Here is a 23,036-nt window from a genome sequence, read left to right as displayed (position 1 = left end):
CAGTACAATAGGCACATAGATAACGCAACCAAAAACTCGTAAATGTGTAATGTTTGGCTGGTGTTTAAACACGAGTTATACTGAGAAGTATTGATGGTTGGCAACATGTCTCAACTGAACTAATAATGCATCATGTAAAATGGTATGTCCCCATGTCGAAAAACAGGCAATTTCGTTTTCATGAGCAGAGCGCATGTAATCAATTTCATCCGCTTAATAAATGCTTCTACTAAACCATTTTGAGTATGGACATGAAGAACATGGTGTTTAACATCTATACCCAGTGACATGCAATAATCATCATTTACATGAATCAAGGAACTTCTAGTCCTTATTTAATAGTCTCTGGACTAAGACTCTTATGTCTTTTATTACAATTAAGTTGTAGCACTTCGGCACTTCAAACTTACCATACTTATCAAGGAATTTCATGTTCGATCTTGAGGATCAAGGGACTTCATGCCTAATCTTTTTGTATGATGATGATCAAGGAAATTAATGTCCGATCTTTTTACATGATGGAACTTCGGGTCCAATCATTTTTTGTGATGAGGATCAAGAAACTGCAAGTTATGATCTAAACAAGGAACTTCGAATCATGTATATACTCATCATAACAAAAGAAGTACAATAAATAAATTAAAGTAATAGCCGGTAATTCCAATCTTGGTAAATAAATTGCTTTTAAGTAAATAAAGCTTGTGACAAGAGCTTTAATTCAACACCATTCATATAAATAAATCAAAACTTAAAGCATTAGGCAGTAATTCTAGCCACAGTATATAAATTGCCCTTAAGTAAATAAAACATGTGAAAGGGTTTTAAACCAACACCATTCACATAAATAAAGCAATACTAGAAAAAGAGTGATGATTAAGTCATCATTCATTTTTTTTTTCTTTTTCTTTGTATGACACCTCCTTTTGTTTCGTCCCTTTTATTTCATTTTATTTTTACAACCCTTAAGTCTTTTTAGTTACCCAAGAAGTGATAGTAACAATAAATCTCAATTGGTGTTCCTCCTTCAATGAGTTTTGAAAGAGTCGAAACGGTTCCAGTAAGTTTTGGAGTCAAGAGTCGTATCTGCAAGAAGATCAAAACGTTAGATTTATCTCAAATTTTGGTATGATATGGATAAGAGGATACCGGACAACTTTTATGAAGAAATAGTTTCAATCTGAGCTACTGAAAATGGAGTTTTGGTACTCATAAGATGGCTGTCCAGTTTTCTGCGGAAATTGAAAACTGAGTTGGTGTTTCAGACATCTGCAACAATCGCACCGTTGGAGTTTTCTGAAAATTTGATATGTTACAAGTACTGGGCAGACGAACAACTTTCAAGAAGAAAGTATTTCAATCCAAGGTCAGCAAGTTGGAGTTCACAGGTTGTTTACATGGTTGTCAGATTTTTTACTAATTTTGAGTATATACCATTTTGCTTCTGCAAAGGATAATTTACAGTCATACAACAAGATATGTAGTTGCTTCAAGAAAATAAGTAGTAAAGAAGATTTTCTTATCTGTGAGATTCTAGCCGACAATGATGAGAGGTATGTAGTGCTTCACCAGATTTTTGGTGTTGTGCTTTCCATTGACACGAGAGTTTCTCGTGCTGATAACGTGTTGTAAAATCAGCGGTATGTGTGCACTGGAATAAATGAAACAAGACACAATATTTACGAGGTTCCTCTACAGTCAATGTGACAGAAGTATATCCTCAAAGCAGCAATGATACTTTTATTTATAATATGGAATAATAGATGTACAAATATAACACTCTCTATTCTCTCATATCTCTTGCTCTCTTCTTCCTCTCTTTACATTCCTTCGTAGTTTCCTCTTTTTCCTTTCCTCTACCTTCCTATTTATTTCTTCCATATGCTCCTCCATTTATAGGTGAAGTTTTAGACAAAGTTGTAGTGTGATGAGTTGTAGAGTGGTAGTGGGATGAGCTGTAGAGTGGTAGTGGGATGAGTTGTAGGATGACAGTATAGGATGAGTTGTAGAGTGATGGCCGTCCACATTCAACATGACTTACAACAAGAATCATGTAGAGTTGTTATTCTGTCTGCATGGGTTCGACAAAATCATATGAATTTAAAAATGTGCATGTCCGAATCACATGTACTTTCAATGGTACAAATCATCAGATAACCTTTAATCATTCAAAGACCAACTTTCCGCTATATTTTTTAGAACAATAATCAACCGTGCAGGACTAATATTGGTTTCTAATTCAATCTTCAATGTTGTCTCTTAGTATACAGTAAGTGAGGGATTGTTCTTGCAGATAAAATCTTATTTTTTCAATTCAATATATTCGTATCGGTTTCAAATCTTCTTTTTTCACCACCACCATTTTTGTCTATCTTCTCTTTTGCAGCCATTCATTATCAAGCTCTTCATCACATCCTCCTTACTGTCTCCACACGGACACCGACGTCATCTAACTAATCTAGATCAGCTGATTCTCAACATGGAATGCATAGTCATGGCATGCACACTGGGCCGGCTGGTAGTTCATAAAGGCGTCTGGCTAGGGCCTCTACTTTGGAGGGGTCTCTAAAAATTTTATATATCTTGTTAATGACATATAAATAAAGAAAAACTAACAAATGTTTGATTTCTTTTTTCTTTGGAGTGTTGAGTTCGAAACATAGAGTTGCTTTTTTAGTCACAAATTATTTTTTTGTTTTAATTTACTCTCAATTCATATGTCCAAATGCATATAAAGTTATAAAATTTAAGTCCCTTTGCAACCTTTTTTCCTTTCAACTTCCCAATCTCTCCATTTCTATCGAATGTTTAAATCAATTATCACATAGTCTTGAATATTGTACTTTAAAATAATAAAAACTTTGAATTTATATTTTGCTTTTCAATATTTATTATTCAATAGATTATTTTAATATTCAATTTGTTAGTATGATGTTGATTTTAGAAATAACAAAAGAAAAACAATTGGCGTTGGTGAATTTATTATACTCGTCAATCAAATTTTATTGTTCATCACTCTCAATCTTAGACTCTTGACTGCAAACATTTAGTACATTTGCATCTAACAACTTGATACGTGTAATATTTAAGTAATGATTGTCTATCTATCTTCTCTTGATACTAATTTTAAAGGTATTTGATGTAAAAATAAAATTTAATAATGTATTTAGTAAATTCTTTTTTATACATATCAATTTACAAAAAACCGGAGGTAAAAAAACTTTACTTCCCACTTTGAAGACTTACCTGGGACCCCAAAATTCTCAGAATGTGACCCGGCACGCACAACACGACTATATTTTGCCAAGAAAAAAACCAATTAAAAGCATGCTGGCGCCATCATGAACTACGATCATTTTGAAAAATCTTGATTTTGTTCCGTTTCGCTTGAGGGTGGATGACGAGAATAAAACAGCAACTACAATCAATCCTACCAAGTAAGTCCAGCATTAATATTCATTCCCTCAATCTTGTACTTAATTGTAGCAATAGGATTTCTTATCATTTGTAATATTCTCTGTAGTCAACACAAGCACATGGTATATACGTGGAGTATCAATATAGCAAATTAGGGTTTCCATCACCAACTACAAAGGAACGAAATCTAATGATTATTCCCTAAGGCTCGACCCTCCACCTCCGGCTACTAGGATAGCTTAATCAGCCTATTAGACTAATGATCTGCCGCCAAAAGCACCCAATACCAAGCCTAAAATTGATTGCCCAGATAGATGAATCACTGCCGATAAGAAGTGATGGTATAGGAGGAAGATACCTCTCTGCTCTTTTAGTTTTCTCCGTCGCGGAGTGAGAACAAAGAAAAGAGTAAAGAGAGATTGAGAAGGAAAGGAATGCGAAAAGGGTGAGGAGAAAGGGGAAAATAACATGTGCCTACTATTGCTGTTGACACACTCCGACCCAAATGTCCAATTAGACATCCAAATTGAGCTGTGTTAGCCAACACTGCTCGATTCAGGTGTCCAAGTGAATATTCGGGTTGAGTGTGTCAACTGCCTTTTCCTTTTATTTTTAACTCTAAATAAACACATAAAAGAATACAACTCTAAACTAAATAATAAATAATAAAACAAAAGCTAATTAATAGTAAAAAAAAATTATACACATGTAAACGATAATTAAGAAAAATTAACCATTATATTAAGAAGTAATTTAAATGAGGGCCATACTGCCTGTTTCTAAACTATCCACTTTGATCAAACACTGTTAAATCCAACGAAAAATGGAGAGAGTAGCCAAAAATTATGTACTCAATTGTCTACACCTAGCGGTGCAAGTTGGTTTAGAATTTTAAATTCGGTCATTAACAGTTTTTAAACATATTGGATGAAAATTTGAATAACGCATACACAAATTCTAAATTTTCAACCCATATTTTTCTGGAATGTTGCAAACTTATACCGACAAAAAGAATTCTGAAATATTCCAAAATTCTAGAAGTTTTTTACTTTAGATTATGTATTTAGTAATCAACTTTTGTATTTTAATTCGATCATTCTTAGTTTTAGATACAATTCATTAGTAGTTTTGATATTTGATATCATAAACTTAAATATATGACATTACAAATTAATTGAATTTATTAACAATCATATATACCAAATATTAAGAAGGAATAACAAACTGCATATAGGAAAAAAGTTCGAGAATATTATCGTTTTCAATTTTTTATATTATTTTTGTCAAAAGTAGAGTAATTCATTAAACAAAGTTCAAATGAACATAAAACAGCTTACAACGAGCCTTAAAAAGGACACACCATACAAAATGAAACGTCACTAATGCAAACAAAGCATGAGTAATGGTTTCTCTCTATGAGTGCATAATGGTAAATAACAGAAATGCATAAATGGCTCAACCAATAGAGGACCAAAAATGGCTAGTACAGAAAACCATGGATGCCTATGTGAGGGATGGCGAGCTGCAGAAACTCGGAACCAAGAGGCCACTAACCACACACACTGCCAATTTTTCACCACAAAATAACGATTGCTCCCTAGATCATACCATATCGAGATCTTCAAAAGCCCCAAATGATAAACAAAATTAAACCACAAACAGACAACATTATAGCAAAACCAAAACTCAAAATCACCACCGAACAACCTGCAAACCAATTGGAGTAGCCAAACTTCACAACTAAATCCACCACCCGGGGACCAGCAAGAACATCATTCCAACGCCAGAAAGTCACAACATGAATCCAGAACCAAAAAAGGAGGTGGGTCAGACCTCCGCGCTGAAACCAATGTCTTGGTTTCACACACCTCCAACTGAATGAGCGACGATTCGCTCTCGGGGTGGGTAGTAGACGCAAGAGTTCGTTAGAGTACTCAACCGAAAGCAGCCAATTTGACAGAAAGTGAGAGTCAGTAGGGCCAGGATGGAGGTGAAGGGGAAACAGCATATGACGATGGAGAGCGTGTGGGTGAAATTGTAGTATGGGTTAAGGATTTGTGGGTATGGGGCTAAAGAAAATCTGGTGTATATTGGCAAGAAACAGTGGGCAATTAGAGGAAAATCAACACAGGAAAAGTCCAGTTCCCAAATTGGGATGAAACTCGAGCTCACAACCGCCATTGAAAGAGGATTGGAGTGAACCACCATCTTTGGGGAGATGTGGCCAACCACCATCATTAAAGAGATGGGGCAAAATAGCACTTAAAAGAGAAATGAGGGTAAAGATGGAGAAGGTAGAGAATGGGAAAGAAGACCTGGTCGGAAATAGCGATCTTACTATTTATATTTAATTTTAAATTTTAAAATAATTTATGATCATACAATGTACGATAAACGATCCTAATTAAGAAAAGGGTTCGGCAAGAATCCTTTTCCGGGGACACAGGAGGATGAAAAGGTTTTCAGTTTTCAATTGGAGGATATTATTGAAATTTAAAGTAAAAATTTATTGGATGAACTTAGACATTTACGAAAACCCAATTTGATTTTTCCAAAACAATTCGGCTCTTGAACTAGATTTTGAGTACGGAAATACAAATACGTAGTCGTTCTGCGTACAAAATAAAAAATTGCACGGTATAGTCAGAACTCAAGTGACAATAACAAATTGTTAGTCAATAACCAAACATTTTTATCAGTGTACAACTTATCCTATCAAGTTGTTTGTTATTGGAGAGATTAGCTATGTGTATAATAGATGAATATCCAATGTAATTATGGTACTCAATGGTTGTTTGTTATCGGAGAGACTAGTTTTGTATATAATGGATGAATATCTAATGTAATTATAAGACTCAATAATTTAAGGAAATTCTCTTTTTACACAACGATAACGTTACACAATATTTGGTACAACATGGAATAAATGCATAATCTGGAAAATTATTACGTTTTGTACATATGCATTCCAGGTTATCCATTACCAAAAAAAAAAAACACCAAAACAGAAGAAGATGTACTGTATAATCTTTCAAATTAAACTGATATATATGTACGTAAGCTAATTTTATATATTGTGTCCATTTCGCATATGCTCTATGCACAGAGTTGCACCAGCTGCTCCAGCACGTCATTTATCTCTTCATCCTCAATCTTTTTCATGTTGTCACTTACTTCCAGTGCCTTCATTCTCACGCCCTCTCCAATTTTCTTCACAACCACATCTCCGATCGCCTCCGCAATCGCTTCTCGCTGCAAACCACCCCCTTCTGCTCTCTTAGCCTCCACACCCACGCCGACCTCCTCTACCAGCATGGCGTTTACTGGTTGGTCAAGTTGCATTGGCATGGCTATAATTGGAACGCCGAACTTGATGCTCTCCAACACAGAGCTCCATCCACAGTGGCTCACAAACCCACCGACGCCAGGGTGCTGCAATATCTTTGCTTGTGGTGCCCAACCCTCCACTATCAATCCCCTCTCTCCCACCCTCTCTACAAACCCTTTTGGCAATACTTCTTCAACTTTTGTGGTTTTTTCTTCCTTGGGAAATCTAATAACCCAAATGAAACTCACTTTGCTCAGCTCTAACCTATGAGCTATCTCTTCTATTTCCTTCTTGGACAAAAAGTACTCACTCCCAAAGGAAACATACACAACCGAAGACTTCTCCCTTTTGTTCAGCCACTGGATGATCGGAGACTCCTCGTCGGTTTTTTGGTCCAGTGGATCTTGAACTAGTGGACCGACGGGCACAATCTTCTTCCCCGACTAAATCAGAGAGACTATCGATATATTTTGCTTCAATCTCTCTGGATGTCTTCGCCAAAATGATGTTGCAAGAACTAGAACTGCACCGCTGTATGCGCTCTCCGTCCTTTAGGCCATTTGTTGAAAACTCCACCTGATTTTTGAACATTCTGATCTCGTAATCCCGAAGATGGATTCCTGGAAAAGGAAATTCGAGACTGGAATTCAGGAAATGGTTAGCGAAAATTGAAATAATGGTGGCAGCGTTAATGGTACAAAACTCAACGGCCGGAATATATTGTGCGACAAAGCTAGAGAGGGTGCCCACGGTTGGAGAAAATCATAAATTAGCAAATCCGGTTTTAGGGTTTGGAGGATGTTGGAGAAGTTGCTGCTGGACATGTCGAATGCCTTTTTGAGAGTGGACATGAGATGGGGTGGGAGGCCATTGGTGGTGTGGTAGTGAGGAGGCAGTTCAGGCAACTCATCGTGCGGAAGATGGAGCTCCACAAACTCAATGCAGTGAGAGTATTTTTCAGAGAGTTTGGATTTGATGGAGGTGAGATTCACAGGCGTGGAACAAATGTGGAAGTGAAGATTGTTTCTCTTGTGGTGGGTTAGCTTCTTGGCTAGCTCGAGGAAGGGAGAAATGTGACCGTGGGCTAGCCATGGAAGCATAAGAATACTAATGCTTCAGTGCTGCTGAGAATAAACCATTCTTTCCAAATTTGACTCTTTTTTGTGGCTGGTGTTTTGACCAAAGGAGGTGATCTGATGATTATATATTTTTAAGCCACGGGGAGACGCATATATATAGGGGGTAGTGTGATCGAGAGGTGACGAAACTACAAGAATTTTGAAGAGACGTGGAGCTTTAATAATTGATAGAGACCCTATATGTTTCGTGTGACTTCCTAAGCTGAAGATGCATTCGATAAAGACACAGCAAAGAAAAGAAGTTTAGTCAAACTTCTGTTTTATTTGTTGGCCTAAGGGTTACTTTATTACATTTTGACACGTTGAAACCAACTAGACCAAAATGTCGACTGACGCCTACGAGCAAAAAATGCTCCCACGACAAAGTAACTCCAAAATAAAATCCTACTGCCCTGGCAGCTGACACATGGGTTTGTCAAGTTGGTTTTCAACTATGAAATGATTTCTTTTAGTTTAAATAACTTTCGACTTTAATCTCTAACCCTTTTCTTAACTATTATTTTAAGAGAGAGAGTCAAAATTATCACAATAAATTATAAAGCGTGTTTGTACCATACTTGACCAATCCCGAAACTATTAAGCACCGGTCAACAACATACCGTCAAGGACCCATAAGACTTTTCCTTCAACCAGGAGGCCAATCATAACACGACACATGTCGGTATCAGAAGCCAATCACAGCACAACATGTGTCGATATCAGAGGCCAATCACAACACGACACGTGTTAATGTTAGAACAAAGGTAGAAACTCTCTTCTATAAAAGGGGATCATTCTCCCACAATAATCCCTAATGTCATTTGTACTAAACTATTCATTAGATCTCACTAAAAGAGAGCTTGAACCTATGTATTTGTGTAAACCCTTCACAACTAATGAGAACTCCTCTACTCCGTAGACGTAGCCAATCTGGGTGAACTACGTACATCTTGTGTTGTTTGCTTCCCTGTCTCTATTCATTTACATACTTATCCACACTAATGACCAGAACAACCTAGCGAAGGACACAAACTTGACACTTTATGTTGTACCAAAGTCCTCGCCAATTTTGTGCATCAACATTTGGCGCCGTCTATGGGAATCGCACTTATTCTTACTCTCTCTAGCTTTGTCAAGCTGGTTTCCACCATTCGTACACATTTTTTCGACCAGGCACCCCTCTCCAACATGGGAAGTGAAGGGAGCCACAGCACGTAGAACGACACCCCCCTCGCACTTAGTGCGAAGCAACGAAAGAAGGAACGAAAGAAGTTTGCTATTCAGGCTAAAGTCGATAAGCTAGAGGCTTAGAACAACAAGATAACGATATAGAATGAGATCTTCCAAGAGCAGTATGAGAAGCTCTTCAGGATGCTCCATGAAGCTAGGCATACTCAAACACACGAACTCATCGTCCCTGAGGAAGTCAACCACCACCTAGGTGTCCCTCAACACGAGGGATCACCTATCTTCAACATGGATATCCCTAATGGGGAGCGAGTTACTCATCAAGGTGTTGATCAACATGAAACCTCTCTCGACCCAACTGCTTCGACCCGAAGCTGGAGAAGTGGAGAAAAGCACATTCTTGCAGAAAGAGTAGAAGGATCAAAAGCCGTTTATCGCGACTGTCGGGACTTCCTGAGGCAACGTTGAGAGAACCCCATCCACATAAGCTAGAAGGTTAATAACCCAAGGGTTTCTGAAAGATTCAGTCATCTATCATGCCCCAAGCCAACTGCCAATCTAGGGAATGAGCGACATGTCCTAGAGGAATATGAAGGTACAGGGGACTCGGGGGCGTTTCGACAAGCTCACCCTGGAAGTCAGTACAGTGAGTCCAAAGAAAAATCTCATGCCCTTGATCAAGCTTTCCTACTTCTAAGAGGAGATGGAGACTTACGGAAGAAGGATCCAGTAGTACCTGACTCCACTCAGGACCCTCTTATCCTACAACTCCTTGAGGAAGTAAACAAGTTGAAGGCCGAACGTCAGGTCGAAATACCTGACTGGAACCAACCTAGGCTTGTCCTTCTTACAAGGAGGATCCTCGACACCCCCCTCCAAGCAAAGACAAAGCAGAAGCTTGGCTAACAGCTTTACACTGGAAGGGAGGACTCGATTGAACACATTAACCTCTTTGAGTCCACCATGGCATATCGGATGCACACCGACAAAGAACGATGTCTTTTCTTCCCCTCTACCTTCTCTGGCGGAGCTCTAAATTGGTATTATCATCTTCCACCTGAGACAGTAGACTCATTTGAGGAACTGAGGAAACTGTTTATCTCTCAACACATCTTCCAGACAGATCGCTTGCATTCCGCAGATGACTTGTACACTATTCGCCAGAAGCCGGACGAGCCACTACGAAAGTATGCCGGCCGTTTCAGCCATAAGTATTCTCGCTGCGCTGAGGCAAATGACAAGACCACCCTCAAAGCCTTCACGGTAGGCCTATGTGATTGTTTCTTCAAGTACATGATCAATGTTAACACTTGGAAGACTTACTCTGGGGTGATGGCACAAGCTTACAACCATGCCTCTGCCGAAGCAAGGACATACCAAGGGAACCCCCATATGGTTAACCCCTATCAACAAGTGGGAAGTGGAAGTCAAGTTCTACCAAGTGAGGAGATCTTAGCCATTCAGACACCCATTGCATCATCTCCTGCCTCATTTAGCTACTCGCTGAGTCACCAAACGTATTTGTCTCTTGGTAAGAGGAAGAATTTTTACTCTCAGCAAGCTTATTATAACAAGAGGGATAAAAGTTCGTATCAAGACAACCAGGGGTGAACGTACCGTTGACTATTATGACTATGGGGCCAAGCCTCATTTTTTCAAAGTAGAGGACTGGGTACTGAAGGAAATGCTATTATAAGAAGGCATACACATTACAAATGTTTTGACTCTCAACCACTTGAGATCTTTTGTAACACAAGCCATTCGGCAAATATTTATAGAAGAGGGAATTCAGACAACTTATTCTGAGTCTTTTGCATTCATAGCACTAGAACACTTGGTCTACACTGACCTACCCCTATACTCCAACTCAGAGCTTCAACATGCGTACTTTGACACAAAGTATGTGATACGAAGTGTTACAACCAACATGGTTCACATATCGAAAGCATGGATCCCTTCATGCATAGCAAAACATTCATAAGCATCACTCATATCAATAAACATGAACATCATACATTCCAACAATTCATACATAAACATCATACATTCCAGCATATCCATACATAAGCCAACTGGGCTTCGAAAGGGTTCAACATACTTTGTGTCATTCGACACTTGCTACAATGTGCCTCGACACCTCGCCCTTATTCTCACCAACCAAGTGATGAAATGTGAAGAAAGAACTCATCTTTATGTCACCAACGAGGTGATGAAATGTACAACCTGCACTCTCCTTCATGCCACCAACTAGGTGATAAAATGTACAACCTGTACTCTAATATCATTTGGCAACTTGCCACTCATGCCACCAACCAGGTGAAGAAGGAACTTATTTTCCTGCCACCAAACAAGTGATGAAATGTACAACTCGTACTCTCTTTCATACCACCAACCAGGTGATGAAATGTATAATCTGTACTCTAATATCATTTGACAACTTGCCACTCATGCCACCAACCAAGTGAAGAAGGAACTCATCTTCGTGTCACCCACCAAGTGATAAAATGTACAACCCGTACTCTAACATCATTTGGCAATTTGCCACTCATGCCACCAACCAAGTGAAGAAGGAACTCATCTTCGTGCCACTAACCAGGTGGTGAAATGTGATGAAAGATGATAAAGGAATTCACATTCGTACCACTAACCAAGTGATGAAAGCAACTCACCATTCATTCCACCAACCAAAAGACGAGTGGTACAACTTGTACATGTGAACTCCTAGCATTCATAAATAATTAAAAACCCTCAAGCTTTACAACTCAACTAGGGGAGCACTTATGCCTAACAAGAGTTATAGTCACCAACAAAGTCTTATTGCAAGCCAACAACGGCTTCAGTGCATGGTATACGAAGATCAAGCTTTTCAGCCCTCTGACATCTGCTTCAGACATTTCTCCTTTGTAACAATGCAAACACTACAGCTCGTAGAAAGCTTTACACACTCTTGATCAAGACTGTTCGAAGCAAATTCAATTTATATGGTTCATCCAAACCTTCGACTACTACAAGGTGTGGCTTGCATCACAATCTCTTGCTCAACAGTGTGGAAGCAAAATTTGCATATGTTATCTCTCTTCCACAAAATTTGTATATGTTGTCTCTCCCACATTTTCAAATTTCTAATTCCCACCCCCCCCCCAAAAAAAAAAAAAAAAAAAAAAAAAAAAAAAAAAAAAGAGGAATTGGGAAATTGGGAAATTCAACAAGTGAAGGGCAACAACAATTCTCAAAAGCTTCACGCACTCTTAATTAAAATAGTGTGAAGCAAAATCAATTTATGGTGCCCAACAAAGCTTCAACAGAAAAGCTTCACCACAAAAGCTTTAACAAATGGAGGGCAACAACAAATGTCAAAAGCCTCACACACTCTTGATCAAGATAGTGTGAAGCAAAATCAATTCATGGTGCCCAACAAAAGCTTCAACCTCAAAGCTTCACCCACAAAGTTTCAACACAAAAGCTTCACCACAAGAGCTTTAACAAATGGAGGGCAACAACAAATGTCAAAAGCCTCACACACTCTTGATCAAGATAGTGTGAAGCAAAATCAATTCATGGTGCCCAACAAAGCTTCAACCTCAAAGCTTCACCACAAGAGCTTCAACAAATGGAGGGCAACAACAAATGTCAAAAGCCTCACACACTCTTGATCAAGATAGTTTGAAGCAAAATCAATTTATGGTGCCCAACAAAGCTTCAACACAAAAGCTTCACCTACAAAGTTTCAACATCAAACAAAGTTTTAACAACAAAGCTTCATCAATGGAGAGCAACTACAATTCTCAAAAGCTTCACACACTTTTGATCAAGATAGTGTGAAGCAAAATTAATTTATGGTGCCCAACAAAGCTTCAACACAAAAGCTTCACCTACAAAGCTTCAACACAAAAGCGTCACCTACAAAGCTTCAACACAAAAGCTTCACTTACAAAGCTTCAACACAAAAGCTTCACCTACAAAGTTTTAACACAAGAGCTTCACCTACAAAGCTTTAACACAAAAGCTTCACCTACAAAGCTTCAACACAAAAGTGTCACCTACAAAGCTTCAACACAAAAGCTTCACCTACAAAGCCTCAACACAAAAGCTTCACCTACAAAGCTTCATTAATGGAGAGCAACTACAATTCTCAAAAGCTTCACACACTCTTGATCAAGATAGTGTGAAGCAAAATCAAGTTATGGTGCCCAACAAAGCTTCAATACAAAAGCTTCAATACAAAAGCTTCATCTACAAAGCTTCAACACAAAAGCTTCAATACAAAAGCTTCATCTACAAAGCTTCAACACAAAAGCTTCACCTACAAAGCCTCAACACAAAAGCTTCACCTACAAAGCTTCACCTACAAGCTTCAACACAAAACCTTCAACACAAAAGCTTCAACACCAAAGCTTCACCCACAAAGCTTCAATACAAAAGCTTCAACACAAAAGCTTCACCTACAAAGCTTCACCCATTAAAAAAAAAAAAAAAAAAAAAAAGAAAGAAAGAAAGAAAGAAAGAAATGAGCTTAGGCCTCCCCTTCTTTAGGTCTAACAACTTTCATACCAAATATATATGAAGGAGGAATTTTGGGCAACCACTTAGAAAGGAAAATGGTGAAGTTTTGTTTGGAAAATTGCCTACTTGCAAGACACCTCCCTCGTCAACTCTCTCGACCGGAGACTTGGGGGACTCCTACCATATACCCCTACACCTTGGTACTCAGAAATTTCGCGACTACTCAGTGCCTTGGATTTTTCAACCGAGAAGTTTTCCTCACTCAAGAAATTAAGGGAGCACTACTTCAATCTACAGGGTCCACCCACAAAGTTTCAACATACAAACTTCAACAAAATAAAAAATCCAGGCTTGGCATCATTGCTCTAATTGAAGAGATCGAGAAGCCTCAACAGCCATTTGCCAACACCGTTGTCGAAAAACAAAGCTTCGCCATACCACATCTACTACTTTGTCAAACAGCAAAAGTATCCCATATCATCAGGATCGAACATACTCCAGGTTTGACGGACTTGTTTTGACCCTCAAATTCTGGAGTCGGCTCGCTCCTTTGGAGAAAACCAGAAAACCCTCCAGCCCAGTTCAAGAATACACTTGTGGAAAGTCAAGTACAACAAAGCACGTGCTGATTCGTCCGTCTTCTACAAAAACAAGAATACCTCATATCATCTCTTCTCCCTGTTTCTTCTCTTTATCCTTGTTGCTGAATGAGAAACAGGGAGAATGAGTACAATCAGCCGGAACCCAAGATAAACTTACCGATCTGAGACTGATTGCTTGGAACCCTGATTGCTTACCTTGTCTGTCCCCTCCTTCGGCAGATCTCCTCGCTTAGAGACTTGGGGGACTCCTACTATATGGTTTGTATCGCACTTGACCAAACCCGAAACTACAAGTAAGCTTCAAATGAAAATGATACATTACCTTGTGCGTCAACGCCAACTAAAGATACCACTCCTGGATGAAGGAAAAGTACTTCCAAGAGAAGATGCCACATCTACTTACAGGACAGAGAAGGCAAGTGAAGGCAACACCACACTTCGGTACTTGGAAGTTTCATGATTACTCAATGGCTTGGATCTTGCAAGTCCCCAACCGAGGAGCTTCCCTCACTCAGGAACTTAGAGGAGCACTGTTTGTACCATACTTGACCAATCCCGAAACTACTAAGCACCGGTCAACAGCATACTGTCAAGGACCCACAATACTTTTCCTCCAACCAGGAGGCCAATCACAACACGACACATGTCGGTATCAGAAGCCAATCACAGCGCGACACGTGTCGATATTAGAGGCCAATCACAACACGACACGTGTCAAAGTCAGAACAAAACTAGAAATTCTCTTCTATAAAAGGGGATCATTCTCCCACAATAATCCCTAATGTCATTTGTACTAAACTATTCACTAGAACTCACTAAAAGAGAGCTTGAACCTATGTATTTGTAATGAGAACTCCTCTACTCTGTGGATGTAGCCAATCTGGGTGAACTACGTACATCTTGTGTTGTTTGCTTCCCTGTCTCTATTCATTTACATACTTATCCATACTAATGACCAGAACAACCTAGCGAAGGTCACAAACTTGACACTTTCTGTTGTACCAAAATCCTCGCCGATTTTGTGCATCAACAAAAGGAAAATTTTAGAACTTAGAACCCACAGATAGAAATTTAACATTCTATTTATTAGAATATTAGACCAAATACTGTAATCTTCTTTTAAAATGTTATAGATTTCAAAAAATTTAAAAAATATTTGAAAATGTTTTTAAAAAAAATTAAATAGTGAAATACATGTATTTCTTGATAAGGGATGAAGGTATTATTCCAAAAGAAAACGTTAAAATAATTATCTCTGCAGAGTGGTACAATGGTCTTCATCAAACTCTTAATGTGATTAACATTTGCTGTTGCAGAATAGACCAATTTTAAACTGGCATAACATGCTCCATAAAATATAAGTTCTAGTATCAGAAGAGTTTCATCACAAGACCATCCACAAATTTGATCAATTACACCAATTTTAAACTGGCATAACATGCTCCATAAAATATAAGTTCTAGTATCAGAAGAGTTTCTTCACAAGACCATCCACAAATTTGATCAATTACATCAATTTTAAAATGGCATAACATGCTCCATAAAACATAAGTTCTAGTATCAGAAGAATTTCTTCACAAGACCGCCCACAAATTTGATCAATTACGCTTCTAGCTTTGTGAGCAGAGCAGCTCACTAGATGCTTCACTTGTGTATAACAAAGTTAGAGATGGTAAGAATCACATGCGGTTTTTGCCGTAGCATCTAGAATTCTCTGTCTGCATGTGGTCGAGAAATCATACCTAGGGAATTGAAAACGTGCGTATCCGAAACTCTAGTTTCAATTATACAAATCATCATCACTGTTGTCTCTTAGTACAGATGTAAGCGTTGGATGTAATCTTTACTTCAACACACAACATCTCGGTTTCGAGTATCATCGTTGCACAATCACCATTTGTACATCTCATCTCTTTGCAGCCACTCGTTATCAAGCTCTTCATCACATCCTCTAAAATGTCTCCACATGGACACCAACCTCATCTGAATAGTCTAGATAGTCATTGCAGCATGGCTAAAACTGAGACGGCCATCGAACCACAGCCACGCGGAAAGCTTCACATACGGAATATTATGAAGGTGTCCACTTAGATTGTAGTATTTGCAGATTGCGTTGTCAGGATAAAGGATTACGTAAGAATCGACCTTTTACTTTTGTTGTATGGCCGCATGTAAATTATGGCCGAATGGAAAACGATAATACGGTAGATTTAGGGGGTGTAGTTAAATTAAAATGTGATAAGATTTTAATAGACTTTAAAATCTAAATATATATACTTAATTAGGTTTTAAAAGAGGAATTTAAAAGACTTTGAAATCATAGTGTAGTCAACTTAAAATTCAAGAGGATTTTGAAAAATACATTCAAATCTAGCAGTAATCGATTAAGATTTTAAAAAGCCCATTCAAATTTGTAGGCATTCAAAATGTCATAGATTTTGAAGAATTTCTTTAAGTAAAGGATTTTGTAGGATTTATGAGTGAATTTTATGCATAACAAAGACTACCAAAAATCTCATCTCCACCTGTAGGATTTCTTTTCGAGCTTCAATTTGACTTTTCTCGCCCAAGCTAATATAAGCACCAAATTGAAAATATGGGACCTTTCTTCTTCGTTGTGTTATTGGGTCCCACTCTTTCTTGGTATGCATCTGTTAAGGTGGTCAATTTCCCGTTTTTTTTTTAATTTTTTTACGGATGGTTTTTCTGAAGATTATGGTTTGTGAGTTTTTCTCATTTGATTTCAAAAACTATTTGTGAACAGTATGAGGTATTTTTTATTTTTTATTTTTTTTGCTTAAAAAGTATGAAGGTTTTGTTGTTGATCTCGCTCGGTTTGCCACTGGTGCTGTGTTTCTGATATTGAATGTGCTTCTACTAGTAATTTATCATTTCTCTCCTATCTAGTTGTATCAATTTATTCTTGTAGGGTTTTCGAAATCAAGATCTGTATGCGAATGAGAGATATAACTAAGAGGCATTTCTTTGTGTGAATGCTCTATATAATTGCCCAGAAAATATTTGACAAAAATAGCACAAGAGGGAGGGGACAAGCTATGGATGAAAAATGGTTGATGTGACAGTTTGATTAGATTTATGGCCTAGGCACATTTATCACCATTTGACCTATTTGTAGGGTAATGAAGATGAAGATGGGGGAGAAGAGATGAGCAGGAGGATGAGGAGTGGGGAAGACGAACTGAAGGGCTCTTTTTTTTTTTTTTTTTTCCTGGGTTGCAAGAGGGAGAAAAGAGGAAGAAGGGGGGGAGAGAGGTGCGTCTGTGTGGGTCATAGGGGGATAAGGTTTCTGGGTTTAAGGGTTGCGGGGAGGTGTGTTTCAGCTTTTGTTTTTGGTTTTTTTTATTTTTATTTTTATTTTTATTTTTATAATTTATTTAGAAGATTCAGATTTAAAAAAAAAATTAAATTTTTTTTTGCCACGTGGCACAAATGTAGCAGCCACGTCAGTGCTTAACGGATCAATGGATGGAAAATATAACAGAGGTATTATTTTGAAATAAAATAGTACGTGAGGTATGAAAGTGAAATGTTTTAAAGATGTTGTATAGGGTTGTAATTAGGCCTGGCAAACGGGTCGTGTCTGTCGTGTTCGTGTCGTTTTCGTGTAACACCTGTTATTTTAACGGGTCGTGTTGTGTCACACCCATTATCTTAACGGGTCCTTAACAGGTCGTGTCACTTTACCCAACGGGTAAAGTGACCCGACCCGTTATGACCCGTTATGACCCGTTAAGAAAAAAATATATTTTTTTACAATTTGCACATACCACACATTACGACATAAATATTACTTGAAAACATTAAAACATTTCTCGTTCAAGTACTATATCTTGACGGTTTGGATATACAAACAATTTTACCGGTTTGGATCGTTGAAATTAGTTTTGGAGAATTCGTAAAATGATAGATTGACTAACACTTAGAGTTTATTTATACTTTTATTAAGTATAACATAAGATTTTGTGGTATCCACTTGTGTAAATATTTTAAATTGAAGATCGAATTCATTCATTGTATTCATATAGGGTCAAGGAGTGTAGTTATAAAAAATCATCAAAATCGGAGTTAAAATAACCGTTAAATCTTGATTTTTCGTTTATAACCGTCGAAAAGCTTTGTCCCGTTACTTGATCTCTGAATGTTTTTTTTTTGTGATTTTTTGCTGATGTGATCTCCAAGCATATACAAACAATTTTGACGGTTTTGATCGTTGAAATTAGTTTTGGAGAATTCGTAAAATGATAGATTGACTAACACTTAGAGTTTATTTATACTTTTATTAAGTATAACATAAGATTTTGTGGTATCCACTTGTGTAAATATTTTAAATTGAAGATCAAATTCATTCATTATATTCATATAGGGTCAAGGAGTGTAGTTATAAAAAATCATCAAAATCGGAGTTAAAATAACCGTTAAATCGTGATTTTTAGTTTATAACCGTTGAAAAGCTTTGTCCCGTTACTTGATCTTTGAATGTTTTTTTTTTGTGATTTTTTGCTGATGTGATCTCCAAGCATATACAAACAATTTTGACGGTTTGGATCGTTGAAATTAGTTTTGGAGAATTCGTAAAACGATAGATTGACTAACACTTAGAGTTTATTTATACTTTTATTAAGTATAACATAAGATTTTGTGGTATCCACTTGTGTAAATATTTTAAATTGAAGATCGAATTCATTCATTGTATTCATATAGGGTCAAGAAGTGTAGTTATAAAAAATCATCAAAATCGGAGTTAAAATGACCGTTAAATCGTGATTTTTCGTTTATAACCGTTGAAAAGCTTTGTCCCGTTACTTGATCTCTGAATGTTTTTTTTTGTGATTTTTTGTTGATGTGATCTCCAAGCATATACAAACAATTTTGACGGTTTGGATCGTTGAAATTAGTTTTGGAGAATTCGTATGCCATCAATCAAGTTCCGTGTGTGTGTGTGTATATATATATATATTTATTAAGTAGATTTAAATCTATTTATTTTGTACGTATAAATTATAATTGACTGGTACACGGAATAGTACATACATCACGTGTCACGTGTTCATTATAAAAATAGTGAGATATGTCATGACAGTCATGTGTGTGATAAAAAGTTAATAACTTAAAAAAAAAAAAAAAATTTCTCACCACTTCTATTAATTTTCATTTTTCCCTCTCTTTTTTGTTTCCTTTTCAACTTTTTCTTATCATTTTCACTTTTCCCTCCAACATCTTTCCCTAATTCCCTCACTTTTTTGTTTTATTTTCAACTTTTCTTAACATTTTCATTTTCCCTCCATTTTTTTTTCCAAAAGGGACGGCAAGTTGGCAAATGCATGATCATGCATATTAAATTATTAATTAATATGCATTATAATTTTTATAAAATTTAATATATATATATATATATATATAATATAATTAGTATAGATAGACTTAATATTTTGGGGGTATAATTATTATAGTATATATAATTATTATAATTATTATAAATTTTATAGTTAATTTAATATATATATATATATTTATTATAATTTTTAGGGGTATAAAATTGTAAAATTAATGTATATAATTATTACAATATTTTTTTAGGGGTTATAAAATTATAAAAATAATATTCTGCTTATCGTGTATCGTGTTTACCCACGTGTATACCCGACCCGACCCGTTATCTTAACAGGTGCTTATCGGGTTACCCGATAAGACCCGATTCGTTATCGTGTCGACCCAAACACCTGTTAATTTCGTGTCGTGTCGTGTCGGGTTATCGGGTCGTGTCAGAAATTGCTAGGCCTAGTTGTAATAGACCTCAAACCTGAAGGGGTATTATGTAATTTACCCTATTTTTAAATAAAAATTGTTTTATTAGCACTCACATATTGTTGAATACATTTGACATGAAAATTTAGAGTGCACCCACATATTTCTCCACCCACATTATAATCTCACCCACCACAAAAAGTTAAAAAATTGAAAAGTAATTTTTCAACCCAGTATTATTCCTAAAATAACATCTAATAAACCTAGTCGAACCTTCATTCACTGTCAAGGCCTCCCTTCCCGATTTTTATTTCGATTAGAATTTCAAAATCTATTAGTTTCTAGATCTCTAGCTGATTGCAACTCTCCGTCATTCCCTCTCTCCAAACCCAACGCAACCCCCTTCCCCCCCCTCCCTTTTTTTTTTGAATATTTTCTCCATTTACCATTGCTTGTTTATTAAATAGATCATCTCAAACCCTTGGATTAAACCCTAAAGTTTTTAAACCAGAAAATTTAGGTTTTAATCCACAAACAATTTTTCTTCCTAATCCTTCTAGGTTAAATTTTTAGCCTGAAATTATCAAAGAATGAATTCTGGATAATTTTTTTCGTAAAGGAACTTTAAAAAAAATTATGTAGATCCTAATTTAGTTTTGTCGACATTTTAACCTTAAAATATTTAGATTATGATAAATATTAAAAGATCACTAAACCAATACCATAAAACTTGTGGAACACTATGAAAGATATGAAACATATAAAAGTTTTTTTTTTTTATTATTACTTTAGCCATTGTTTTTAAATTTGGACCGTTAGATCTTTTTTCTTGCCATTAAATTTGATCATATTAGATCTTAGCCATTTGACTCAATGAATTTATAAATATAAAATAAAAAAAAATACACATATATGGTGGGCTAGCCCCACTAAGTCAAGGGGGAATCCTAGTCTAAATTTGCCTTAGATATGAATTTTGGATTAAAACTCATACTTGCCCCAAAGGTTGGAGCAAGTTGAGTTAAGTTTAGAACCTAAAATTTGAGTTTTACTTTAAGGGTTGGAGTAGGTCTTAGGGAGGTGGGAGTTTTTGAATAGTTCTTTTTTTTTTTTTTGGATGAAAAGTAAATTTCTTTAGCACTACTTACATACATAAACAAAGATCCATAAACATAAGAAAAACAAACAAAGGATGAGCCTCCAAGACAATAACAAAACAACCCAACTTGAGGGTTGACCCTGAAAGAAAAGCACGGACTAAACCCTAGGGCCTGGTTCCCCCGTCGCTGCCAAAGCATGCCCTGGCTACCATAAACCTGCTTCCCATCTTATGCTAGAGGTGAAACCCAACCAAGCCCCAACAACAAAAAGAGAAGTTGTCGTCCTCAATCAAACCCCACAAAGAACCAATCTATTGCCACCAATGGCAGAAAACAAGGGATGAAATTAGTGGAACCACTGACAATAGTGCCAAGATTGACATACTGGTGGAAGGTGATGATGCAAACACCCGAACTGAAGGTCTACGCACCTTCTAATAAAGTCCTTGAATAAGGTGGAACAAGGTGGAAATGGATCGAATCAAAAGTGAAATTGAAAAAGGCCGAACCTAAGTGGAAGAGGAAGAATAGGGAAATAGTGGATACATGGAGAGGAAAAGGCAATAGGGATAAGAAAAGGGAATTGGAAAAGGAGATCTTCCGGTTGGGGCCATGAACGGTTAAAATGGAAGTGTAGAGGCTGAGAAGCAAAAGGGGGAAATAGGAAAAGCAATATGAAAGGGACTGCCACCGACCTTGGCCGAAGCTAAGGTCGGCGGCTAGATTGGAACCTGAAATTGGAAGCACTCACACATAAAGAAAAGCTCTCACACAGAGAGAAAAGCTGAGGAGAAATTAGCAACTCTAGAAAAATTAATTAAAAAAATCAATTAAGAAAAGAAAGCACTAAGTTTTAGATAGATTGATTTTATTTTAAATGGCGGCAAATCAAGGCAGAGGATTTGAGATTCTAAATTAAGTAACTTTTTCCCTTTTTTTCCCTGCTGGCAGGGGAAGGGGAATCTGCCAATGGTTCGGGTTCTGAGAATTGATTCACGTTAGGCAAATTGGATAAGGGTACGCCAAAAATATGCATATGCATCTGCAAATTGTACATCCAGACCAGTCTGCTTAGTACCTTATTTATACCGGTTTCTTATGGTTGTGATTTATGAATCATTGTAAAGACCCTTTGGAATGAGACACCAGCATGCACTAGCACCAGTCACGGCTTAGGTTGTTGAACTCTCACCATCTTTTTTTTAGTTTCTTAAGTCTCAACTGAGTATTCAACGTTTTTCTCTATAGCACCCTCCACATTGTTGACAGTCTCCATCCTTTTACTCACCACCAAGGCCACATCATTGACACAACCTATAAAAATCCCACCTTCCTAATAAGCCTCAACTCACTGCTAAGGCCTCCCTTCCCTATTTTGTGAACAACTGTTATCTATGATTAAACTAGAGGAATAGAAAATGAAGAAAATGTCTATTTGACGGAATTGGGATAGTTGCACGAAGCTGGTGAATAGAGAAGAGAATCAATTTTTTTCTCTTTCTTTTTCGCTTTGGTCCTTGGATGTTATTTTCAAAAGGGGTAAAAGTGGTACCAAAATTTTTACTAAAAAGTGGATTGAAAGATAAGAAAGTTGAGTGAGTTTATCAAGCCTCAAAATTTATCATTAAACGACTTATATACCCTAATATAAAATAATTGTTTAGGCCCATAAGGTTTTAAAATAAAATAAATTTTTTTAATACACCTCAACTTTCACCCTCTAGCCTAGAACAAAATTCATAAAGGCAATAAAAACGAATATAATTAGCTTTATATCAGGATTAATATAAAATTTTTGTCAGGACCATATTGAGAATCAATACAAACTAACAAAACATGAGGTGTAACACGAGGACTTTGAGAATTTCCAAGAAACTTTGGTGTCTTGAGATTTATTTTGGTATGTGTGTAGGGCGAGTGGGTATGTGGGGTGTGGGTGAGAGGGTAGTTTAGGTATACAAATAAGGTGTATTAAAATAATGTTTAATTTAAAAGTAAATATGAGGTTTCGTTGTAG

The 23,036-nt window shown here is 36.9% G+C and overlaps 1 pseudogene; it reads right to left on the bottom strand.

Moving 5' to 3' along the window:
• Window positions 1-6,419: 6,419 nt before the first annotated feature.
• On the bottom strand, window positions 6,420-7,881 carry LOC125480648 (annotated as a pseudogene).
• Window positions 7,882-23,036: the final 15,155 nt, after the last annotated feature.

The sequence above is a fragment of a genome, unplaced genomic scaffold (assembly GCF_019419815.1).
Source record: "Pyrus x bretschneideri cultivar Hongxiangsu unplaced genomic scaffold, Pyrus_bretschneideri_v1 Contig35, whole genome shotgun sequence".
Taxonomy (NCBI): Eukaryota; Viridiplantae; Streptophyta; class Magnoliopsida; order Rosales; family Rosaceae; genus Pyrus; species Pyrus x bretschneideri.
Note: the sequence above shows the minus strand (reverse complement) of the source record. Positions and strands in the feature narration are given on the sequence as shown.